This window comes from Adiantum capillus-veneris, chromosome 20, assembly GCF_014529385.1.
Source record: "Adiantum capillus-veneris isolate H3 chromosome 20, ASM1452938v2, whole genome shotgun sequence".
NCBI classification, from domain to species: domain Eukaryota; kingdom Viridiplantae; phylum Streptophyta; class Polypodiopsida; order Polypodiales; family Pteridaceae; genus Adiantum; species Adiantum capillus-veneris.
In genome coordinates, this window is record NC_140950.1 from 83,211,800 (window position 1) to 83,229,872 (window position 18,073).

At 41.0% G+C, this 18,073-nt stretch overlaps 1 pseudogene; it reads right to left on the minus strand.

Annotated features, from left to right (window-relative positions):
* Nucleotides 1-16,772: 16,772 nt before the first annotated feature.
* On the minus strand, nucleotides 16,773-17,596 carry LOC147432830 (uncharacterized; annotated as a pseudogene).
* Between the last annotated feature and the right edge of the window lie 477 nt (nucleotides 17,597-18,073).

Consider the following 18,073-nt stretch of genomic DNA (forward strand, 5'->3'; position numbering starts at 1 on the left):
CAACTATGAAGTGTCTGTGGGCGAAGCATTGTAGTTGTTTTGGTCATAAGTTCCCAATGCAATTGCAGAGCGATGATACAACAGTCTTTCCAATAAAGCTGCTCTTTGTCTGATTGAAGGATTGGTGGTCGGGTTTTGGGTTGGTTTTGGCACTTCGGTAGTAGAATCAGTAGATGGATTCTTCTTTGCTTTGTTGTTCTTTTTCACAATCCAAATCTGCGTCCGCTTTGCTTGTGCTTGCCACAAACTCTTTGCGACCCAAACCTGCTTTGTTTTTTGTGTTGATTTCCTCGCCTTGAAATACCTAGGAGTTTCCGTTGATTGTACTGAAGGGAGTTCCTGTTTACAAATCTTTGGGATCCAAATTTTCTTGCTATGGCTTTGTGCCATCATGAACTTCTTTGGAATCCAGATCTGTTTCACTGTCCTTGATTGTCTGGAATCACTCTGTTGTCTGGTATTGAAGACTCTGTTTTCCACCTTTGTGTTCTCTGGCACTACCTTTTTTGGTCTCCATACCAACTTTGACTCTGTTTTTTCCCAAGTCTGAGCTGTTATATTATTGCTTGTCTTCCTTATCCACTGTTGAGAATTCCTCGTCGAAGAGTAATCCGGTTGTATAGAAGCTTTTGGTTGCCATTGCTTCTTCTTTTTCTCTGGTTGTTGTTTGCCCTTGTTCGTGGATTCGTCCTTTGGAGTTGGCTCTTCTCCTTTGGTGAACGTAACTGATTGACTTTCACCTTCGTATTTGATAAGCACTGATTTAGAACTCCAGTCAATCATTGCATTGTATTGCTTCTGCCATGGTTGTCCTAGCAATAATGGTTGTTGTGTAGCTTGGTCTTCAACCACGTAAAACATATGAGGATACACATACTGGTTAATCTGTATATGTAAAACTGTGCATCCGACAGTTTTGATTGAATTCTCAGAGTAACTCTTTAACTCTTGCTTGGCAGTTTGTAGTTTAGTGTCATTTGTCAATTGTCTATACAAACTGAGTGAAAGTAGCTTAGCTTGAGCTCCTGAATCCAATAGTTCCCTGGCTTTGATTTGGTTGGTTCCTACTTTGCATTCAATGATGGGTTCTTCTTTGTCATTATCCATTTCTGTTATACTGACTGCGTTTATCCGTATTGATCCTTCATTGCGCTGTTTCTGACGCAGTATTCTTCTTTTCTCCATTTTTTCCTTCGCCTCGGCCTGCGCTTCCGCCACAATCATTTTCTTTTTCTGGACACGCAACTTTTCTTGATGTATTTTGAGAAGCATGTCTTGGGTTAGCGGCAAAAGATACTTTTTCACTCTGCATCCACTAATCCAATTGGGCATTTCTTCTCCGTCTAATGTAGCAAGCTTGACGGCTCCATTTGGTGATAGATCTTTAATCACCAGAGGTCCCATCCCTCGCTTTTTAAGCTTCTTAGCATGCTGTTTCAGAGTGTAAACGAGGACATAGTCCCCAACCTTAAACTCTTTAGTCCGCACATGCTTATCAAAAAATTCCTTTTGTCGCCTTTTTTGAGCGTAAATAGAAGCTACTGCTTTTAGGCGAAGCTCATCTAGCTTTTCCAGGTCATCTATTCTATCAGAAAGCTCGTGCCCTGTCCACTCTAGATCCTTAGCCACCCTTAATGTTGAAATCAAGAATTCTATTGGTAAGATAGCATTTAGCCCAAAAACCATGTTATATGGGGTCGTTCCTATTGATGTTTTATATGCTACCCTATATGCCCATAATGTTGAATGCAACTTCTGGTCCCAGTCAGTTCTCGACTCAGATACAATCTTCGTGAGGACCATGCATATGGTTTTGTTTGTTGCTTCAGCTTGTCCGTTTGCTTGTGGATGATACGGAGCTGATTTCCTATGGATTACCATGAATTCATCTAGAAGGATCTCTATCACTTCATTTATAAAATGTGTGCCTCGATCACTCACAATTTCTATTGGCAATCCATATCGTACAAAGACGTATTCATATAGAAATTGTGCCGTGGTCCTGGCATCTGCTTTTTGAGTTGGCTTTGCTTCGACCCACTTTGTTAGATAGTCTGTAGCCACAATGATGTATTGTGCATGAGTCTTATATGCAGGAGGTGAAATGGGTCCGACATAATCAATCCCCCATTTTGCAAAAGCTCTTGTCCCCATCATTGGTCTAAGCGGCATATCATCTCTTTTAAGTGGTACTTTGGTCCGCTGACAGTCATCGCACCGTTTAACGTATTCCTCAGCGTCCATATGTAATGTTGGCCACCATATTCCTGCGGCTAAGACAAGTTTTGTTGTCTTATCACCTGAGAAATGGCCTCCACCTACTCCTCCATGAGCTTGCTCTAGGATTATCACATACTCAGACTCTGATGCGCAAATCCTAAGCTGGTTGTCTTTACCTCTCTTATAGAGTTGATCTCCTATTAAAGCGTAATCTCTAGCTTCTGTCTCTACAGATTTCTGACGAGCTTTTGACGTTCCTTCTGGGAAAGTTCTATTTGTGAGATATTCAACAATATATTGACTCCATTCTGGAGCGATCGTTATCTGATATAATGTCGAATACTCTGCTGGCGGTTTTGATGAACATACAATACATACAGTGACATATTCATGTACGCTTGCTTTCATTCCTGGCCAATAGACTCCCAATTGTAACAAATTCCTATATGTGTTCCTTCTTGAACAATGAAATGCACATTCCTGAACATGTGCTTCGCGCAGATATATATTATATTCCTCAGGATTGATGCATAGTCGTAAAACATGATCAATTCCCAATTGATACAACCTTCCTGCAACCAATTGAAGATTCTTGGATTGCTGAATAGCAATATGTTTCTGGTTGTATTCTCTTCTATCAAACTCTCCTCCATAGGTTAATAGTTAACGACATTTTGAGACCACTTCGGTATCATTTCTATGTTGAACAAGTACGCGTCTGGCATGTCGTCATCTACTCCTATAGGGTCTTCTCCATTCGTCAATCGCGAAAGATGATCAGCTCTAAGATGTGTTTTTCCTTTCTTTACTACTACCGTGAAGTCGAATTCGAGTAAGATAATGAACCATCTCACTATTCTCTCGGTATTGCATGGTTTATTCACTAGGTAGAGCAAGGCTTGGTGATCCGTAAAAAACACAAACTTGTTGGCTAGAAGATAATGCCAAAATTTCTTCACAGCATATATCATTCCTAATCCTTCTCGCTCTGTTGTGGTGTAATTCTTCTCTGCATTGTTGAGCTGTCGACTGGCGTAACAGATAGGAAAATCCCTGTTTCCTTCTTCTGGCTGAGCCAGAATGCATCCTATTGCATATGCCGAAGCATCTATATGCACATGGAATATCTTCTCCCAATCTGGTGATTTCAAAACTGGAGCAGTAATGAGTGCCTCTTTCAATTTCTTGAACGATTCCTCACACTCCTCTGTCCATTCAAAGTTCACTATTAGCCTGTAAAGTGGTTGGCCTATTATAGCGTACATGTAAATGAATCGTCTATAATATCCGCAATGTCCCATAAAGCTCTGTACTTGTTTCGCATTGGTTGGTCTAGGCATATCCACTATAACTTTTATCTTCTCTAAATCCGTGGATATCCCGTTTTGTGAGACAATATGTCCCAGAATTCTACTCTGTCGGACCATAAACACACATTTCTCAGGACTGAGACAAATGTGATATGTCCTACATTTCTCAAATACTTTTCTTAGGTGTTCTAGATGCTCATCTCTCAGAAGAGAATGTACACATAAGTCATCCATGTATATTTCTAGAAACAACCTTAAGTATTCTTTGAAAGCATGCGTCATCAGCCTCTGGAAGGTTGCGGGAGCATTGGTTAGACCAAAAGGCATAACCCAATAAGCATAAATTCCCCACTCCGTTGCAAAAGCTGTTTTATGTTGATCTTTCAGTGCTATGGCTAGCTGGTTATATCCTGAAAAACCATCAAGAATGGAGTATGCTGTTTTCCCTGATACACGCTCTAGAACATGATCAGTTATCGGCAGGGGATAATTGTCCCTGATTGTCGCAGCATTCACTTTCTTTAAGTTGACACACACTCAGAGTTTTCCGTTCTTCTTGGGTACTACCACAATCGGAGATACCCAATCGGTGTGTTCAATCTCGTATATGAATTTAGCTTCCATTAGCTTATCTATCTCTTCTTTGATTCGCTTAGCAAAAGTATCATTATATGTGTATGGTCTCTGTCTGCTAGGCTTTGCGTCTTGTTTCAGTGGGATTGTGTGTTGGCATATCGATGGGTCAACTCCCTTTAAGTCTTTATAAGACCATGCAAACACATCCTTATACTCTTTGAGAAGACTCAAAAGTCTCTCTTCCTCGCCTGGAGACAAATCTGTGGCTATGTACACCTGTCTAGGTGGCTCACCTGGAGCTGCTAAATCAACTTTTTTTGCATCCTCCGGTCCGTCATAAGATTCGTTCTCCTTTCTCTCTCGAATAGGTTGGGTTAATACCACCTTCCTATCCTCTATTGTGAATTTCCTATAGTGAGAGGGAACATCTATGTTTTCCTTGATTTTGGCGTTTTCGTCCTCTCCACTCTCAAATTCTGTCGTCCAAACTTCTTTCAGAGTTTTCTTGAGCTCTCTGTACTTGTTTTTTTGTTCCAACTTGGACTCCGTGTGTTCTCTGTTGCGCTTGTTCTTTTCTGATTTTTCAGTTTCAGTTTTCGTTCCATTCCTTTGAACTCGATTTCTTGAGCCTTTTTTATTTTTTCGTAAGTTCTTCTGATCATTGCCTCTCATTCTTCCAAAAACCTTGTCCTTAACACAATCTTCCGCCTTTACTAGCATTAGGAATTGATTTTTTCCTCTTATTCTAGGCATCGGATTGGTTCTAACCCCCTTTGTTTTTCTCTTTGCTCTATAGCGTTTCTGGTGTTGTTTAGTTTGGTTCGGAAAATCATAAAATCGGACATCCGTTATAGTTTCTTCGTTTCCGCTTGAATTGTCCGTTGACTCGTTGTCTGCTTCATTTCCCCACTCTAGATGATCGGGAATATCGTGAAACACCTCTTCTTCATCTTCCTTTTCCAGTGTATCGTTCTTTTCAGTTCCTTTTTCGAGTACAGTTCTCAACATGAAGTACGGAACCACGTCGTACCCGTCCTTGTCGCAAAATTTCGTTGTGGGCCCATCCGGAATTGCACAAACATCTAGGGTTGCTAGAATGTGTGTCCATTCTAATGGTTCAAGTGTGTCCTCTGGAAAGGGTTCTCCTATATAAGTTTCGTCTTCGATAGCCCTTTCTAAAACACATTCTTCTCGTTTCAGACTTCCACATTTCGAAGCTCCACACATCCATAACTCCTTGGGTTTACCTAACAAAGCTGGAAATTCGGATCCCGCCAAAGTAGCTGAATCAAACTCCTCCACCGGTGTTCGGTTCACATCTTTGTAGCTATGGTCTTTCAAGTTCACACATGTAGTGGTTTCTATATTTCTCAGGTATATGTGATCGTAGCCCCAATCTTGGACCATTTTCAACTGTCTCATGAATGGTCTTCCCAATATGATATCATAGTTATTCTCCTTGCCAAAATCGACAATAGCAAAAGTATGTTCGTATTCAATGCCGCAAGAAGTCACTACAACTTTCTCTAATAACCCCATAGGTTTCTCCATGTGTCCATCTGCTAATTGGAGTTTCAACCTAGTCTTCCTTATTGCTGGTTTCCCCCATTTTTTCCAGATTTCTTTTGTAGCAATGGCTACCCCAGCTCCGCTGTCTAGTATTGCCATCGTGTTCACTCCTTGGAATTCAACTGGTAAGGTTGTATTCCCCTCTTCACCTTCGCAATACTCTCCGACCTTGTTTAAGGGTACAGGCTTAGCATTCTTTTGTGGTTTGCTCAGCTCTTGTATACCCTCTTTCAGTCTCGATGTTGGGTCTTTTATCCCGAATTTCTCCAAGCATTTTCCTACAGTGGTCCACATATGTGGTCTTAACCTCAAAAGCTCAGCTAGAGAGATAGTGCATGCCACTGGTGTTGACAAGATCTCTATCAATCCTTGCGAGTCCATGACTTTTTCTGATGAGATTCTTCGTGAGGGAAGTGCTCTAATCTCGGATTTTGCTTCATACTCTCCTAAGTATGAAGGTAAGGTATTCAGTGAGTGAGGTTTGCTCTCCATTGTTCTAACAGAGCCCTCATCTCCCCAGTAAGATTGCAGATCCAAGTCCACTTGAGATCCTGCCTCAAATTCCACTATGGGAGGATTCTTGATGTCCTTTTCCCAATTTGTCTGATTAGCTTGGCAACTTAGCTCGTTTGCAAAGTTTGCCTCTCTCACTTGTTTCCAAAATTCATTGTAATCCTCATCTCTTCCGTAAGACCTCTGTATGACTGGATGAAAACTCTCTATCTCCTGATCGGTTGTGTTCAACACTATGCGGTCATCCTTGTGTGTATTTTCAGGCTTTTGTGCACTGGGAGTCTTTTCAGCTACCCGTGAAACAATAGTCTCTTCCTGAATTGGGTTTTTCGTTCCACAATTCATTGTTTTTTTTGGTGGTTCTAATAAGGCTTGTGCAGTCTCGATCATTCTCTGGCACATTTCAAGTCTCTGCTTTTCCAATTCCGCGTTTGGGTATGTCATCCACCTCTGTTCTTGTGTTTGGTTGTTCTTTAACCTAGCTTCGTAAGCTCTCATCAGTGCGTCCAATGGTTCGTGTACTTTATCGACTAGCACTGATCCCCCTGAGCTTAAGCTCGTTGTTTCTTTGATACTCTTTTGTTTCATTCTTTCCGGGCTCATCTCTCGTTTCCCGTTTTGACTCTCAAGTTTTTCTAATCTATCTTTAGTTCGCTTTAGTTCCTCAGCTAGAATAGCGTCTTCACGTTCTTTTCTCAACTTCATGCGTGCTTTTCTAGCTTTCCATGTGTTTCTCTGACTCCGCGGTCCTTGACTAACCACTTCAGTCGCTAACTTTCCATTCTCAGGTTCTCTAGTGGTTTTCTTAGCTTGAGCTCTAGTAACAACTTGCGTTGGTATCAGAGTTTCATTTTCAGACCCACTGCTGGTAGGAATAGTTTCTAGCATATTCAATGTCGTCTTTTGCACTTTGTTTGGATTCTTTGAACAATCCTCAATGAAGTGAGTAACCCCACACTCAGTGCAATAAGCGTTAATTCTAATGATTTCCGTATGTGGACAAACATTCATCAGATGGTCACCTCCACACTTGTAACAGGGTCCTAGTGCTGGTCTTGGTCCCACTTGATTCGTCCTTTGTGGATAGGATGGTCTTTGTCCTGTTAACCCTCCATGAGCTATGAACATCAATGTTCTTGCGTCCAAATTGTATCTCTCTTCATCAGAAGCACTTGTAACTGTTGGTGTTCCAACATTCCCAATCATGCCCCATGGTTCTGGTTGTTTGGGTTCTTCTGGTGGGTAATACACAGTTGGAGACATGTGTGCACCAGATTCTTCATAATAGGCTTGAACAGGCACTAGGCTTGTTCTTCCTGATTCTCTAAGGTTGGTGCATATCTAATGCCCACTGGTCTTGCTCCTGGTAAAGGTGGTTGTTGTCCCAATACCGGTTGCGGTCTTTCTATCCCCATAGGTCCTGGTACATTTCCCGTTGGGTATCGAGGTACTGGATGTACCTGAGGTGGTGCTAATTGAGCAGGAGGTGCATACTGACGCTCCCTTACATACCCTTTGTTGTAATAGCACTCCTCTGTTGGATGGTTTGTCCATTTTTGTTCAATAGCACACCATTTCAGTGTTTTTGGCAATGGTTTTTGGTATGGTGCCATCCTTTTTAGAGCATCTTCTATCATTTGCTCTACATTTGGCATGGTTGTTGTTTGAACATTCTTTTTAGTGGTAGTCTCTCTCGCTACGGAGGAAGAGCTACTGGATGCAAAATCTGTATCCGCTGACACCTCTCCATAAACCGTACAGTTATCCACTAAGTACAATGCTTCTCTCGTTACTTGCTCGAAACTTGTACAAGCTTTCAAGTGCAAGTCCTTCTTGAGAGTGTCGTTTCTCAATCCCTCAATAAAGAGAACCGATAGTCTGTCATCTTGTGGTCGTTCACGTACTGGACATCTCTCAATGCATTGTTTGAAGCGAAGTGAAGCTTCCTTCACTTTTTCGTGTTCTCTCTGTTTAAAAGCATATATTTGTGAGACCGTATTATGCTTAATCCCTCGTTTTGAGAATTCCTCAGCAAACTCTCTTAGCAAATGGTCAATGTCCTGGAATCCCCCTATGTTCAGTGGTTGAAACGATGTCAATGCCGTACCTTCTAGAGTAAGACCAAATCCCTCGTATTGTGTATGGAAATCTGTTATCTGCTCAGCTCTTAAGACTTGCTTAAAGAGTGACACGTGTGCATACGGATCTCCCGAACCACCATACTTCTTTGGCATACACTTCGCTACTTGAGATGGTCTCATACGTCTATGGTCTACTACTAATCTCATTGCTCTTGTGTCCCGGCTAAAGATTTCTCTAGCATCATGGACTTCATGGGTTACCCTTGTCGGTTCCCCTGCCCTGAATCTACTACTAGGAGGTAAATGTGATGGTTCCGCTTCGAACCTTGGACCTGGAGTGGTATACGTGGGGATTGGAACTGCACTACCTCGATTCGTATCCATTGACTCTCTGGAATGTAATGATCCCATTGGTCCGGGCTTCGAGTACTGAGGTTGACTGAAAGAGTCAGCAGCCTGAGTTCTTTGTCCTCCTGTCGCCATTGGGTTTTGCACTCCATTTGTTGGTGCTGGTCTTTGTGAGCTAGAAGTAACATAATACTGATGTAGTGGTCCCCCAAAGTATGTATATCCTTCTAATTCTTTCTTGCCCATTGTTGAGTATTGCCTCCCATACTTGTCGTAAGCGGCAATTTTCACTTCCGATCCCTCTGTGTAGGTAAAGACATAAAGTCTTTTTTGGTCTGTCAACTCTCCGGTGTAGGGTTCTTCACATCTAAAATAGAGATCTTGCTCCCCATTATTATATTTGTATAGCCCCACATAGATGTTATCAATGTTGATCCTTGTAGTTTCATTCTCTCTTCTTAACCTCGCATTAGGGAAGTTCATTATAGGTGCCTTCTCCTCAAGTTCTTCATCTACTTTGGCTTTGGTGCCCATCAATCCCCACTTATCCACAATGTTAGGGTTTAGGACTACCAAGTACATGGTACCCTCGTCATCTAGATATCTATCTTCGCTATAGCTCACAGGCACTAAGTCCTTGAACTCACTAGGTCTCTCCTCTATCTTTACACAATAGCGGTCCATTCCATCTTTGCAGATCTTGACACCTTGCTCATTGTCGTACTGATATTTTATGAACAATAGCTTCATTGTGGCGAAAGGGTTTGATGATCCTGCTGCCATATTTTCTCTGTTGTTGAGGTTCAAGTGTTCCAAGTGTTCGGTGAAAATCTCGTAAGATCTCTCCGAAGAAGTATCAGAAACACTTCCTTCAAAGATCGGCTCTAATGGTTGCACCCAACTTTGGTTTACACTTCCCTCGGTTGATATGATGCTTGCTTGTTCCCCTTGTTTTGGTTGGTTATTCTGGAGATTCCTGCCCGATCTCAAATTCATCAATTCCCCTCAAGGACTTTAACTTTTCCGTCTTGGCAATTTGTTTTCCTCAAGTTTTTGTGGTCAGAATTGATCCAAACTGACTGATACTTGGTCAATTGTTTAATCTTGTCAGTTGGACAACTTCTGTTTCATCAAGTGAGAATTTTGTTGCAGTTATGCTGAAAAAGACATTATACGCGTATGATGTCTTTTTTCACAGATTTGGACTATTTTGGTTATGCTCACTCTCAGTAGCCCCCTTATGCTCTGTCCACTCACAAAATTCAGTTTGAACTCGGTTTGAGCAAGTTATGGCTAATTTAGGCTTTTCTTGGCAATTTTTCGCTTTTGACTTGTTTTGGGTCAATTGTGATCCAAATGGGATGAAACTTGAAATATAACCTCTAGACATCTATTACAATGGATCTGTGTTGGAAAAGTATCAAAATATGTCCAAAATTAACAATCCTGTCAGGTCAGATATCAAAAATAAGCAGTGGATGTGCTAAAAAACATTATACGCGTATGATGTCTTTTGTCCCAGATTTTGACTATTCTTGGTTTTAAGCCTTCTCTAATGTTTACAATTGAGTTTCAAGTGTTTTTGTCAGGTTTGAATGTAAAAACAAGATCTGAATCCAAAATTTCCTATTCTTTGCGTTTCTTGGACTCTGACTTGTCTTTTCGGGTTTCTTTGAGTGTTAATGCTCTTGTTTTAAGTTGAAATTAGGGTATAACCCCCCTTTTGAACACTCTGGTAAAGTCAAAATTTCTGTTTTGGTCTCTGTTTGGTCATTTAGACATCATACGCGTATAATGTCTAAAGTTGCAGATTTCCAGTTTTTTGGCACAGAATCCTTCCTAAAGCTTTCTCAAGTGCTCAGCAACTCCCAGATACACAGAAAATTTCTCTGACTTTTGTTTATTGCAAGTTTCACTACTAACTCGACGGTTTAGTGATCTAACATGCAATCAACCATATCAAGCAAATACTCCAATGATTACTAGCTCTAGATCAGGATCAAATGAAGTCCTACCTAAGCTATTCCTAATCATAAAATGGGTTTGGTAATTGTGATTTTAAAGAGATCCACTGCCACTCATGGACTAGAAAATTCTTCTTCTATCAACAACTACTCAACACCAACAAAACAACAAACAAATCTAAGCTAATCTAAAAATACTGTCAACACGGAAGACCCAGGAATACCCCACTTCCTAGTATCTCTCGAGATCTTCGGAGTCCACCACTCCTAGATCTTTTCTAACTAAAATATACAAAGTAGTTTATACGACTCACCTCGTAGGATTAGTCTAAGGTCACATACTTAGGGCTCTCGTCCCCGGCAGCGGCGCCAAATGTTAAGGCGGTTACGCCGCTAGTGGAAGCTAAATAGCGAGAACTCAACCAACAACAGAATTTATCAGAAGAGGACGGAGCTTGACCCGCAGGTGCATGGAAACAACTAGGTGGGTGTCAAATCACCTACTCGACCTTCTAAAGACAATCACTACTAAGGAAATCAAATCTAAGTTCTAGAATACGCAAGTGACTGAAATCCGTACTACGAACGAATGCTATACGAAACAGGATCTAGAATCATTGAATCGATCTCAAACTCAAGGGAAAGTCTATACACTAGGTAAGAACAACACCCTAAAGACTTGAACTGCAAAATCAACCTACAACCACTCCGTGCGGTAAACGCGTATGAAGACAAGCCGAAAATACAGGTGACCGAAACTTGACCCCGATGGTACTAATGTGTAGCTCTACTCGTTGTGGTTCTATAGATATGCTGCATGCTCTATTCGGACACACGAGTTGGAAGAAAACTCACACCGAAGCTCGTAGGAACTTACCACACATAGAAGCCGATAGTGCGCACTCTTGGTATCTGTGCGTAGCTCTCGCCGTTGCTAACACAATGGCGGTGTCGCTTCTCCAATGGCGGCTCCGTAGCTCGCGTAGCAAGTAGATAAGACTCTCTCTCTCTCTCTCTCAGACACAGTCACGGCGCTCAAAAACTCACTTTGATTAATAATCTCAATCCTTTAGGTTACAAAAACTTTGGCTTATATACCTCAGCCTTGGAGGTGAGAACATCTCTAACTAATTACATCAGCAAGTGAAGTCCCGTTACTTAATGAATGGCTCAATTCAAAATCAATGTTGGAAAGACATTTATTACAATCAATGGTTACAAAAATGATGAGTGTGAGCAAAATTGTGGGTGTGATCCTCATGCATGAATCATGGAAAGTAGTACACCTGGAGGTATGGAGTTCCTCATTTTGTCGAAGCAAATGTCCTCATCCATGTGGATGGAAATCCATATAAGTCCTACCTAACACATCCAAAAAACAAGCACTATATCTCTAGGAGGCATGTCAGTGTGAAAAAATTAAAACTCCTAGAAAACAAACTCAAAACACAATCCAGACCCCTAACCTACCTATCTGTCATCCCTTTTAGAATCAAGGAAAGAAGATATTATATAAACCGGGTGGCCACCCTAAGGCTAGGCCTCTATCCTCATCATCTAGATAAACGAAATCATTTTCCGTGAGGCCACCATAGTCTTCCTTGGTGTCTATTATTTCTTCTTCATCATCCTCTTGCGCAAGAGTGTTAATCAAGAACCTCGCGATGCGTGGATACTCACCTTGTGCAAAAGAATAAGCCTGTGCCACCCGAGAAACATTCGCTACTAGGTAGGGATCACTAGTTATCCATAGACGTATCAGCCATTCTAACTCATCAAAATTTTTCTCACGCGCAAGTCTCTCTACCAAATCCCAATCGCAAGAAAGTACAGGGTAGCAGATGTGAAACACTTGAGAAAAAGAAAAAGGTTACCTTTCATAAAAAATAGAAGCGCATGCCTCTGGTGAACTAGCCATCTCTGAGAATACAGATAGATTTGGTTAGGTCTCTAAAACATGAGTTGTTTTTGTGTGCTGCTTGATGTGACATGGTGAATTTAGACTTATGTGTAGGATCTGATATGGTGCTCTCTCGTTGCTAGTCGCTCTTGCTCTTTTACTTTTTTCTTTTTAATAATCTTTTTTTTTGTGTTTGCTAGAACTAGTAAGGCTTTATATATACATTCCCTAGGATTGGAGATTGAGAGGTTAGGGAGAAAGGTTGAGAGGGAAGCAAGTGAATGATGGATGTCAGCAAACACTCCCCCCTTCCTTGGGTAGATCATACCTTTTGGAATGATGTCGTCACCTTTTGAAACCAATTGTTCCAAGTTGTTACGGGTGAAGGCTTTAACCAATAGTTTTTGATCGCCCTAGGAGTTTCATCTAGTTGCAAGGGTGGTAAGGTACTCTCCCATGATTTTATTCGCAACATTGTTGTAGGTGGTGAACCTACAAGGGGAGGTGCAAACTCTTTCTTGCTTGTATGGATATGTACAATGGTAGGTGGAGGTTGTGTCAAAGCTTCTATTTCCATATAGAAACTACATAAAGAGCAAGAAGCTTCATTTTCTTTCCCCGTCCTTGAGCTAGGTGGAACAAATCGTTCTTTCTTTGGTCCCCAAACTAGCTCTGGAGCAGGTGTGTCGCATTCCGTGATTTTTTCCTTCCACGACCTTCAATTTGTTTTGGAGCCACATGATTGATCTCACATGGTCCCGGTGACAAGTAAGAGCACAATTTACGTTTTGGCACCTAGATTTGATCATTTCCTTCATAGTAGCCTTGGGCTTCCAATAGTTTTTTAGGAATCCAACGCAATATTTCTTTACATTTCTTGGGGCGAATGGGACGTCTCTTACCAGGCTGCTGTCTTTTAGCATTGGCTATGGTTGCTAAAGAAGCTTTAGGGACCCACCTGTATGTTTTCTTTGTTATATTGGGATGGGTCTTGTGTGTCTCAAGCTTTATTTCAGCTACATCAGTTGAAGCTCTAGAGACTTGGGCTATGAGGACATATGGTTCAACCTCTTGGACATGCAATGTTTTGGGTTTTATTTCCTTAAGAGGCAATATCTCAGGGACTATGGCTTGTGTGGAAGGGCTAAGAGTTGGTTTTTGCGTTGTGACACCCCCAGTCCCCCAATCAATAGTGCATTTGGTGGCTATCATCCATGTGCGTCCTAGGTTTATATTACCCTCCATAGTTCCAGTAGGCATGACCAAAAAGTCTTGAGCTACAATCCCATTGTCATAACTGACAGAAGTGTTCCAGATTCCAAAAACCATAGTTTTTTTCTTGTTGACACCCTTGACTTGGATAATACTCTCAGATAGAGGTGGCTTCCCTAACTGACACCACACCCCATATGATAGCATATTATATCTAGCACTCGTGTCCAATAAGGCGTTATATAGCACTTTTCCATAGGCACTTTTTAACTCAATAGGGTATCATAGAGGCGTGTCATAGTCCAACCAATCATCCTCTGTTTCAAAGTGGAATGCATGTGTAATTCCAAGGTTAGCCTCTCGCTGGCGTATTATGCGTTGTTGGCGCTCTTTTGCCTCAGCTTGAGCTTGTATCTTTTTCAATTCTGTTTGAGCCTTGGCTGTCTTTTTCGTATGGATGACACGTAGCTCCTCTTGTCTTAAAGGATCATAGTATCTTTTAAATTTTCTCCCATTGAGGAATCCAATGGTTTCAATTCCATCAAGAGTCTCCACACGAATGGTTCCTTGTGGGGTGATCTCACATACTCTATATGGTCCTTTTCCCGCATATTTCAACTTTTTCTTTTCGTTACGCACTCCATACATAAGGAATTTATCACCAACATTGATATCTTTGTTCTTTAGATGACGGTCAAACCATTTCTTCCTCCTATCTTTCTCCACAAGTGCATTTTGCACAGCTAATTGCCTCTCTTCATCTAGCCTTTCAAGGATATATAATCGCTCAACCAAGGGGTTACCATCCCAACCTTCTTGAGAAGCTACTCGAAGATTAGAAACGACAAACTCCCATGGCATAAACGCTTCTTGGCCATACACCATCTTGAATAGTGTGCAGTTAATGGCTACTTTATACGCAGTACGATAAGCCCATAGAGCTGATGTTAGCTTTAAATCTCAATCTGTGCAATAAGCTTCCACCGTTTTGGTTAAGATATAGATTAAGGTCTTATTGGTGCTCTCAGCTTGGCCATTTGCTTGTGGATAATAAGGTGTGGATTTATGGTGAGCTATCATAAAGTTGGTAGTGAGTTCTTTTATTACTCCATTTATAAAATGAGTACCATTTTCACTCACAATCTCAAAGGGACAACCAAATCTTGTAATAATGTTCTCAAAGAGAAACTTGGCAGTCGACCTTGCATTAGCCTTATGTGTCGCCCTGGCTTCCGTCCACTTTGTCACATAGCCAGTGGCAACGATAATATATCGAGATTGAGTGCTACGAGCTGCTGGACTAATTGGGACTACAAAGTCCAAACCCCATTTTTCAAATGGTTGAGTCACTTTAACAGGATGTAAGGGCATCCTATCCTTTTGTTGTGTGATCTTGTAGCGTTGGCATTCATCACATCCTTTTGCAAAAAGTGATGCATCCTTAAATAAGGTTGGCCACCAATAGCCTGATTGCAACACCTTTCTAGCTATTAATTCCCTTGAGAAATGTCCTCCAGCTATACCCATGTGGGCTTCTTGCAGTATGTATAAATACTCATCCTCACGGGCACAACATCTAAGAATATCATCCTTCCCTAGCCTGTAGAGAGTTCCCGCAATGAGAGAGTAAGGTTCACATTCTTTTAACAGTTTTTGAGCTATGTCTTTACGAAGCTCTTTGGGTGAAAAACCATTAACTAGAAAGTTAACAATCTTCTCACTCCATTCAGGTATGGTTTCGACTAGGAATAGAGACGTATCAAGCAATTCATCATTGACTCCAGTAGGGGCTTCACCATTGGGTATGCGAGACAAATGATCAGCCATGACATGTTTTTTACCAGGTCTCACCACAATGGTAAAATAAAACTCAAGGAGAATTAACAACCATCGTGTAATTCTTCCCGTGGAACAAGGTTTATTTACTAGATACAACAAGGCTTGATGATCAACATAGAACACAAACTTGTTGGCCAGAAGGTAGTAGCGAAATTTCTTCACTGCATAAATCATACCTAACCCTTCTCGCTCTGTAGTGGTGTAGTTTCTCTCGGCATCATTCAATTGACGACTTGCAAAGCTGATGGGGTAGTCCAATTTATGTTCTCCTGGTTGAGCTAGAACACACCCAATAGCAAGGTTTGATGCATCAATATGCACATGGAAAATTACATTCCAATCGGGCACTCGTAGAATAGGAGCGCTAGTCAAGGTCTTTTTCAATGACTCATAAGCATAGTCACACTCCGCAGTCCAGTGGAACTCAATAAGAAGCTTGTACAAGGGACGAGCTATCTCGGAAAAGTTTAAAATAAACCGTTGGTAATAACCAACATGGCCCATGAATCTTTGAACTCCCTTATAGTTTGTAGGTGGTGGCAAATTAGGAGTCTTACCAAACGGCGAGCGAACATTCTCGAGCAAAGAAAAAACCGAGCTACTTTCTCACAAACATTGAGCTTTGTTTGATAAGCAACATCTCATGTGGCATTCTATCAATATTACAGTCACAAAATATTTTATTTGAGTTTTTTGGGCTTTTTTTTTAGTTTTTGGAGGTTTGATGCCGCTACCATGCCGACTCTCTCTCTCTCTCTCTCTCTCTCTCTCTCTCTCTATATATATATATATATATATATATATATATATATATATATATATATATATATATATATATATCTATATATATATATATATATATCTATATATATATATATATATATCTATATATATATATATATATATCTATATATATATATATATATATATATATATATATATATATATATCAAAAAATGGAGGTTTGATGCCGCCACCATGCCAACCAATGTTTGAGAAAAGTGTGCCTTAGCTTAGCCTTGAGCTGATTTTATCACTAGTTTCTCTCACAAATGTTTTGGGTAAGCACTAGATATTGAAAAATCAAAATAGATGGAGAGGGAGAAAATCCGCTTGGAGAATTCATGAAAATAGAGTTAAATTGTAAAAAATGCCGATTAGTGGGAAAACTTTCCTAGGTTTGAATCTACCATAAAGGGAAATTCATATGATTTTCCCTAGGAACATTGATGCCAACTCTCTAGACCAATCGAGTGGATGGTTCTACTTCCATATCAAAATAGTTCTTTGGACCAATCATGACCGCTATATCAAAGTCGCAACAAAGTAAAAAATTCCTCATTATTTGCATGAGCCCATACATGGGTTCTTTATCATCACTCCACAGCTCTGACTTGTCTTCATTCCCATGAAGATATTGCCAGGTGCCCTTCTCCCGCTTCTTCAAAATAATGTTAATCCGAGTAGGCCTAACAATGACGTTACATTTCGCAGGTACGATAGATTTACACAAACACAACACACCCAGATGATAATCACACAGATGATAGTTCTTGCCATCAATATCATGGACCTTCAACTCCAACGATCTTGCCTTAAAATCCACATCACATCAATTTTTTCCTTGGAGGCCCCTTGAAAAGAGATATCTAGATATTTTAATTTTCAACATCCTGATCCCAGCTAAAACTAGGCAAGCTTTATAATGCGTTGATGATCATTTGACTTTCTGAGGTATGAAGTAATGTGGCCTTCCCTTAATATTGTGTAGACAAGGCTGCTACCATTTCTAATGTCTATATCACAGAGGCTATAAGACTCTGCACATGAGGTCGCGACGACATCCCGTAGCTTGGTCAAGCAGATCTTTGAGCTCTACCACGTTCTCTGAAATATCGTCAGCCATCGCAAGCTCCACAAGTCTCTCTCTCTCTCTCTCTCTCTCTCTCTCTCTCAACCAAAAAAAAACTATAAGACTCTACACATGAGGTCGCGACGACATCCCGTAGCTTGCTCAAGCAAATCTTTGAGCTCTACCACGTTCTCTGAAATATCGACAGCCATCGCAAGCTCCACAAGTCTCTGTCTCTCTCTCTCTCTCAACCAAAAAAAAACTATTGAAAACATTCCGCGCCGGTGCGAACTATTTTGAGTAGTTTTATCTCTCTCTCTCTCTCTCTCTCTCTCTCTCTCTCTCTCTCTCTCTCTCTCTCTCTCTCTCTCTCTCTCTCTCTCTCTCTCTCTCTCTCTTTGTCTCTCTCACTCACTTTTGTCTATACTCTGCAGGTGACTCGGTGAGTTGAGAAGCGTCTCTCTCTCTCTCTCTCTCTCTCTCTCTCTCTCTCTCTCTCTCTCTCTCTCTCTCTCTCTCTCTCTCTCTCTCTCTCTCTCTCTCTCTTTTGAACTTGTAGTAAGTGGGCGGATTTTACTCACCAAGAAGCAAGTACAGCAGTGTAAGAGTAGGGGCATAACTTCAACCGCAGAGGGGAGCAAAGCTAGTTGCTGACACCCTACAGCTTGGGTGGTAGGGGGTCAATATCA